This window comes from Arachis ipaensis, chromosome B05 (genome assembly GCF_000816755.2).
Source record: "Arachis ipaensis cultivar K30076 chromosome B05, Araip1.1, whole genome shotgun sequence".
In the NCBI taxonomy this organism is placed as follows: Eukaryota; Viridiplantae; Streptophyta; class Magnoliopsida; order Fabales; family Fabaceae; genus Arachis; species Arachis ipaensis.
Genome location: NC_029789.2, coordinates 123,975,737 through 123,983,931, shown reverse-complemented (window position 1 = coordinate 123,983,931; position 8,195 = coordinate 123,975,737).

Sequence of the window (8,195 nt, the reverse complement as noted above, 5' to 3'; positions counted from 1 at the left end):
ATTAGATTTACTTTAGTTTTATCTCCATAACTATTTTTTTATTCTTCTCAGCTAAGAAAAGAAAAAATAAATTCTCCAAAATCAAATGTTATATACAAAAAAAAAAAACAAAATCCTTATATTGAATATGTATACACCTAGAAAAAGAAAATAAATTTTTCAAATTAAACATTATATTACAAAATGGAAAAAAAAAATATTTTTGTACTATCATTAATGTCATAACTTAAAAAAATACAAAATAAAAAAAATCAAATTTTTTAGTGCTATCATGAATGTCATAACTTAAGATGGTTACTGGATTAACTATAGAGGTAGATAACGGAATGAGAACTTGATTTTTGAAGGATGTTTGGCTACAGGGTGATTCGTTGAAATATTTTCTTTCAAGACTTTTCTCAGTTTTAAACCAATGAGGATCTGTCATAGGAAATTTGTGGGTTTTGTGATGAATTAGAGCGTATATGAAACTTTCAATAGATGCGATAATTATACCAGTGAGAGTTAAAATTATTAAATCAGCTATATGATACACTAAGACCTGTTCAGATATCTAATGATAGAGAAGATAAGGTCGTCTGAAAAATTGATAGACAAAGAATATTTTCTACTAACTCATTTGTGCAAGTATTACAGACAGAAACGCTTTTGGAGGACGTAACAAGTTATAGCTTCACCAAAATAATTTGGAGAGAATTAGTTCTGCCAAGAGTAGAGTTGTTTACCTGGTTTATTTTGATTGGCAGAGTGAATATAAAGGAAAGACTGAGTAGACTTGGAATTATTACTCAAGGTGATAATGTCTGCGTTTTATGTAAAAAGGATATTGAATATATTCACCATTTATTTTTTGATTGTGAGTTTACTTGGCAAGTGCGGTGCGCGTGGCTATCTGAATTTGGACAGTTGTGGTCCTTTTTAAGAATATTAAAGGATCATTTTAAAAGTTGGACAGGAGTTCCTACCAAAAAAGAGGAGCGTAAGAAGTATTGATGAGATTCTTTACGATTATTTAGAATGTGTAGATAGAAAGGAATGAGAGGAGATTTCGGAATAAGGAGACCTGTGTGGAGTAATTATCAACAAATCATCTTTGAGCTACAAGGATTTGAGTGGTGCTGATTCCTTTTGTTGTTGATGGTAATGCCAGAGATGATAATGGAGTTAGTTATTATGGTTTATGTTTAGTTGTTTGCTTTGTTGTTTTTCTATTTCATTCTACTGTGTTGAGTGTTCTTGTTTCAAAAAAAAAATACAAATGAAAAGTCAACTCGAACAAATCAATACCATCAGAGCATGTTTTATAAATCTGTTCCATACTTCCTGACGTGCCCTTGAGTTTGCATCATTCGTGGTAATGCTTTCCTTGTCTAGCGGGTGACGCAATTTCTGTAGCAATCAATTTGACATTATTGTATTATGATTCAATTATCTTTTAGTAAGTGGTATCAGGGGCACTTTTTCTATCTATATCAACATTAATGATCTAAAAATAATACATGAAAGTTATCATCGGTTTAGAATTTTGCAAATTGATTTTTTTTTTTAAAAAGATCCTTGGAGTATTATCGATGTCTTTCTCAATTTCTTTGATTTTAAGACCAATAAAAAACTTCAACTCTCTCGTCACCCTCATCTCAAATTCACTTTTCATTAAATTAGCGAAGTATTTGCACAATAAATTTTGAGTTGTTTCGAAAATGATGTTGTCAGCTTATATGTAAACAATTAAAAGGTCTTAATCTTGATGAAGAGTAAACAAAGTCGAATCATGAATGCCTTTCTTGAAGCCGTCCCAAGTTAAAAAGGAACCCGAACGATTATACAAAGCTTTTGGAGCTTACTTGAAAGCTTATAATGCTTTCATCAGTTTCGGTATATGATGTAGATACATCTTGTCTTTAAACCAAAAGGCTATCTCATATATACTTTCTCACATGTGAATTCATTTACAACTTATTTTAAAATTTTTAATGATATAGAATTAAATTGAATTGAATTCTATTAGGAATTGAATTCGTCATAATTAAATTGAATATCAGTATTTGGGATGAATTAATAAAATTATAGAATTGAATTGAATTCTAGTATTTGAAATATTTATTAATTATTTTAAAATTTTATAATGGACAAATTTATCCTTTATTAATATAATATTATATTTAAATAATAAATATATTTATTTATTAAATTATATGAAATAATTAAAAATATTTTTTATAAATATATTTAAATTATATGAAATAATTAAAAATATTTTTTTAATTAAATTTTTCTTCAATTAAAATTTGTTTACCTCTTTTAAAAAATAAAAAAATTATTTTTCATCCTTATAAAGTACGTAGAAGACCAAAACCAGAGTCTACAATTAGTAAAGTCATCAACACAAAAATAAATTAAGTTATCTACTAACAACTCATAAATATTTTAATTCAAATTTAACAAAAGTAAATTCATGCAACATAAGTATTTATTTGTCAAAATAAAAAAACACAAAATATCACTCAAAATCTACTTTAAAAAACACATGAACTTTGTGAAATTATTAGACATGAAACTAACCTAACTTGTTGTACAACCATCCTAAGAGCAACTCTTTTGGACATCCAAACAAGACATCAATTAAAGTACGATGCTCAATAAGTCACTCAACAGTTTCAAAAAGTTTATGATCTTGTACACCCAAGTTATGAATTGCTTTAAATAGTTTAGAAGTCTTCCAAACGTGAGACCTTGTAATAATAACAGCTTGTGCAATTTCTTTCATTGATGCAAAAACTTCTTTAAGTTCTAATGAATTTTCATCACTTGCTTTTCTTTTTTCACTTTTGGAAGATAAAGTATCAATATCAGATGGAGTGGCACATGGAGCTTGTGTAGTTGAAGTTGTTGGAACACTCTCATTTACATATGCAAAAGTATTGAAACTTTTTAAGTGAATCTAATTATTCACTTACATTTCATCAATATCATTAATATTGATGTCCTTCTCATTTGACCATCTTCATATATAATCTTTCTTTAGCAGTTTCATTTTGTTGTCCAATTGCTATATCTTTTTCATATATCTCTCTAAGAATGTCCAAGTAATAAAGAGATTTTTCTTTAATCTGTCTCAGTTTAAGATTAGACTGAAAATAAAAAAGAAAATAATTATAATCTAATATACATTTAGAACATGTACGTACAAATGCTATAAAAAAACTAATACTAAATAGAAGTGTCATACATACTTTTATTAAAGTTTTTCATACTTCTGAAGTAGTCTCAAATGTCTTAGTAGTTTTATTCCATTTTATTCCACTTTTGGATTCTAGTTCTTTTGCTAGTATCATTTATTTCTTGAAAGTCTTTAAACGATTTTGTACTTTTGCTAGTGTCAAACTTGATTTTTTTTCTTAAATTACTCAAATTCTTCTTCCATAGCTTGAACCTAGGATGGTTTCTTGAGAGCTTTAAAATATGATCTAACTCAATATCAGAGATAATAGCATAATTGTTTTTGAAAAAAGATCATATTCTAAAGAATGATCAGATTCTAAATCCTTCTAATGTCTCTTCAATGACCATATTACTATAAACAACTTTGAGATCTAACATACCTTTGTAGTTATGAGATCCATTATTAGGACTATAAATAATGGAGTGCAAAGTTTGAACATTGATAATTTTTTTGTGATGGTTGAATCAATTGATTAAAGAATAAGCAAAATTCTTACTAGAAAGATAATGAAAATTGAAGAAGTATCAAGACTACTTCTCTAGCAATGCACATCATCCATAGTACAACCTTACCTAGAAAAATAATACAATTGCGCTATCTCCCAAATGACAAGTTAATATGTTATTTCTTATTGAGTAAGACTCGGATGAACCTCCTTCACTATATCATCAAAAGTTATACTAGAAACAAGAGAAGGATGAAACAAAAAAGAAGGCAATTGTTGCTAAATCCTATTCTAAAGAAGAATTAGATGCTAAATCCTTCTTACGTCTCTCTAACTACTACATTACTAAAAATTGTTAGAAATCATAATTAGGAAAAAAAACAGAAAAATATTAAATAATAAAAAAAGATCAAAGAAAAAAATTAATTTAATTTATTAGGATATTATTCCATAATTAGCTCTCTCATGATCTATATATTGGGACAACCTTGTAATCAAAATAAACATAAGAAAAATTTGATTATTTTACATCTCTAAATATTCTCTTTTCCTTCTTTTCTTCTTAAACCCTTGGTACCATCGTAAGATGGTATCAGAGCAGTGTTAGATTTTGAAAACCCAAAAATATCATCACTGTTCCATACACATCTCAGTCTTAGTTGACCAAAACCTAACATGTCAATATCCAAAAAAGAAACTAGCAACACTACCAACCCAAAATCAACCACTCCTGATAAATTGACATTGCAAATTATAAATATGCTACTCAAATGAAGCAAGAGACATCTCCTTCAACTAAGTTTGCCTATGTCGCTATCCATAGGGGGCATCCCGACTTCAGATCTTGAAACCTACCACCAACGGCAAAAGAGATGCATCATAAGGAGTAATTGGGATTGGACTAGCTGCAAAAAATAAAGCTAACTGAGATAGACAGGACACAATTATTCAATCATAGATAGCTCTGATACCACTTAGAGATTCTTAAATTTCTTAATTCCAAGACCGTCCATCTTAAATCATAAAGAAATATAACTAAGAATGCGAAAATGTGCCTAAATTTGTGAATATAACTGAGAGAGTTTGGTTCTTTGATCTTACTCAACCAAAGTCTTCTATATCCCTAATAGGGCTGAATCGCAACTCCTTTGATGGGAAAAGAGCTATGGAGGCGGCTTTGATGTGTTAGGGGACCAAAATCTTAAAGTCATTATTTATATTTGAGTATAATACCCATTAAACCTAAAACCCACACTACAAGAAAAATGCTACGTATCGTCAAATTTAACGCCGAAAAATGAATAAAATCAGACGGTAAGTTAATTACGACAAATTCATCATTGGAAGAAATTCGACGGTATAAATCTCGCTGGTAACCAATGACGATCGGATTTTTTCGTCCAATAGTAATTACCGTCAGATTCTGCGACGGATTAACTGCACAAAAAAATATTTGATTACTAGCGAATTTTTCCGATGAAAATGTTGGCGCCACAATATCTTGTTTCTTGCATTATTACCGTCGGATTATTCCCTCAGTAAATTCGATGGTCATTCCAATTTTATTTTTTTTAAGAAGAAAAATTGTGACGCAATTTTTTAAAATTTTAATTTTATTTTTAATTTAAATTTATTTTTCACACAACTAGTGGTCAATTTATAGATAATAGAAACCAATTATGTAATATTGAATATCGAATGTTCAAATAAATTAAAAGTCAAATAAATACTATGAAATAGTAAAACAAAGCCTTAATCACTAAAGATCCTGGTAGTTGTCATTGTCATTGATCACGTGGTCCGGTTGAGGCGGGGAGAAGACGGTGATGTCTATGTCCTACCAGCAGGGCTGATGCCAGCGGCGTGCATTTGAGCATGGTACACCTCCATCTGAGCCTCCACCCCCTTAAGCCGCTTCAGCTGCTCCCTCCATCCATCTAAGGTCATTCGTGTCCGCTACGCGTGTGAGGATCTTCTTATACCTTTCTTGAGTCTTGGTCAGCTCCTGAGCCTGGTCGTGAAGGCTCCGGGTGAGCTCGTGCATATGCAGCCTCAAATCAATGCCTTCCTCGGGATCGACGGCTCAACTGGTGGCAGAGACAGACGATGGACTCAAGGTGCAGAGGCCACTAGCGAAGAATGACCCAGCCCGTATACGCAGTTCTTGTATGGTGCTGAGGTGATCTCATGCCAAACCGCATCGAGACCGATGACTGAAGCAATAGAACCACTAGCGTCCTCCCCACTTTTCTGAGATTGCTGAGTCGCAACTTCTAGTCTCTGCGTGTAGGACTCCTATGTAACACATGTTATTATGATTAGGACGACAACTATACAGTTAATCTCTAATTTTATATCACAAGATCATATGTTTACTCACATATTGATTCTGAGACCGCTGATCAGCAAATTTCTCTTTGTTCTCCTTCAAAGTATGGATGTACTTGAAGGTCTCGCCAATATCGCATCGTGATCCAACGACTTCGACTACACATGTTGCATTAAAACAAGTTGTTAGGATGCATACTAATGATTTGTTAAAGAATATAATTAAGTTAACAACAGAATTAAACAAGCTACATACCAGTCTGGCCTTAGTCTTCATGAAGGTTGCTGAGCCACGGTATACTTGGACAACATCGCCGATGCCCTGTTAGCTCTGTTTATGAGACACCAATGCCTGAACCCTTCATTGGTCTCCCAGTGAACATACAGAGCCTTCTTGATTTCTGGGCAGAGCCAGGTAGTGAGGTGGTCGCACCTCTCACGTACATCCTCCAGCATCTATTGCAGCCATCTACCCATTCGATGGTCGTATATCTTCCTGATGAGGGCATCGTGCTCCTTGTCCCATTGATGAGCGGATATTTTATACGCTTTTTGGGGTTAATTTCATATAGTTTTTAGTGTGTTTTAGTTGGTTTTTAGTTTATTTTTAGTAGTTTCTAGGTAAAATTCATATTTCTGGACTTTACTATGGGTTTGTATGTTTTTCTGTGATTTCAGGTATTTTCTGGCTGAAATTGAGGGAGCTGAGCAAAAATCTGATTCAGACTGAAAAAGGACTGCTGATGCTGTTGGATTTTGACCTCCCTACACTCAAAATGGATTTTCTGGAGCTACAGAACTCCAAATGGCGCGCTTCTAATTGCGTTGGAAAGTAGACATCTAGGGCTTTCCAGCAATATATAATAGTTCATACTTTGCTTAATGATAGACGATGTAAACTGGCGTTCAACGCCAGTTCCATGCTGCTGTCTGGCGTCCAGCGCCAGAAACAAGTTACAAAGTGGAGTTCAACGCCAGAAAAGGATCCAAAGCTGGCGTTGAACGCCCAAAACAGCCCTATGCACGTGATTAGTTTAAGTCTCAGCCCCAGCACACACCAAGTGGGCCCCAGAAGTGGATTTCTGCACCATCCATCATAGTTTACTCATTTACTGTAAACCTAGTTTACTAGTCTAGTATTTAAACAACTTTTAGAGACTTGTTTTGTATCTCATGATATTTTAGATCTGAACTTTGTACTTTTTGACGGCATGAGTTTCTAAACTCCATTGTTGGGGGTGAGGAGCTCTGCTGTGCCTCGATGAATTAATGCCAGTATTTCTGTTTTCTATTCAATCACGTTTGTTCCTATCTAAGATGTTCATTTGCGCCTCATTATGATGAATGTGATGATCCGTGACACTCATCACCATTCTCAACCTATGAACGTGTGCCTGAAAACTACCTCCGTTCTATATTAGATTGAATGAGTATCTCTTAGATTCCTTAATCAGAATCTCCGTGGTATAAGCTAGAATCCATTGGCAGCATCCTTGAGAAGAAGATAGGGAGAAAGCAGAGATTCAAAAGGCAAAGCATCTCCAAAACTCCAACATATTCTCATTTACTGCATAACAAGTAACCTTTAATTCATGCTCTCTTGTTCATTTGCAAGTCAATTGATAACCACTAATTACTATCCTGACTAAGAGTTGCAAGATAACCATAGCTTACTTCAAGCCAACAATCTCTGTAGGATCGACCCTTACTCACGTAAGGTATTACTTGGACGACCCAGTGCACTTGCTGGTTAGTGGTACGAGTTGTAAAAAGTGTGATTTATAATTCGTGCACCAAGTTTTTGGCGCCGTTGCCGGGGATTGTTTGAGTTTGAACAACTGATGGTGAATCTTGTTGCTTAGATTAGGAAATTTTTGTCTTTTGGGTCAGAGTCTTTTATTTTCCTTTCAGAAAATTTTCAAAAATATTTTTTCTATTAAATCTCGTGCCAAACTTCAAGTTTGGTGTTTTCTTGTTGATTTTCCTTTGTTTTTCGAAAATTTATTTTGGTTTTCTAAAAATTTTAAGTTTAGTGTTCTTGTGAGTCTTCAAAGTGTTCTTGAGTTTTCCTTGTCTCTTGATCTTAAAATTTTTAAGTTTGGTGTTCCTTGGTGTTTTTCCTCCAAAATTTTCGAAAACAAGGAACATTAGATCTAAAAATTTTAAATCTTGGGCTATCTTATTGTTTCTCTCTTTCCT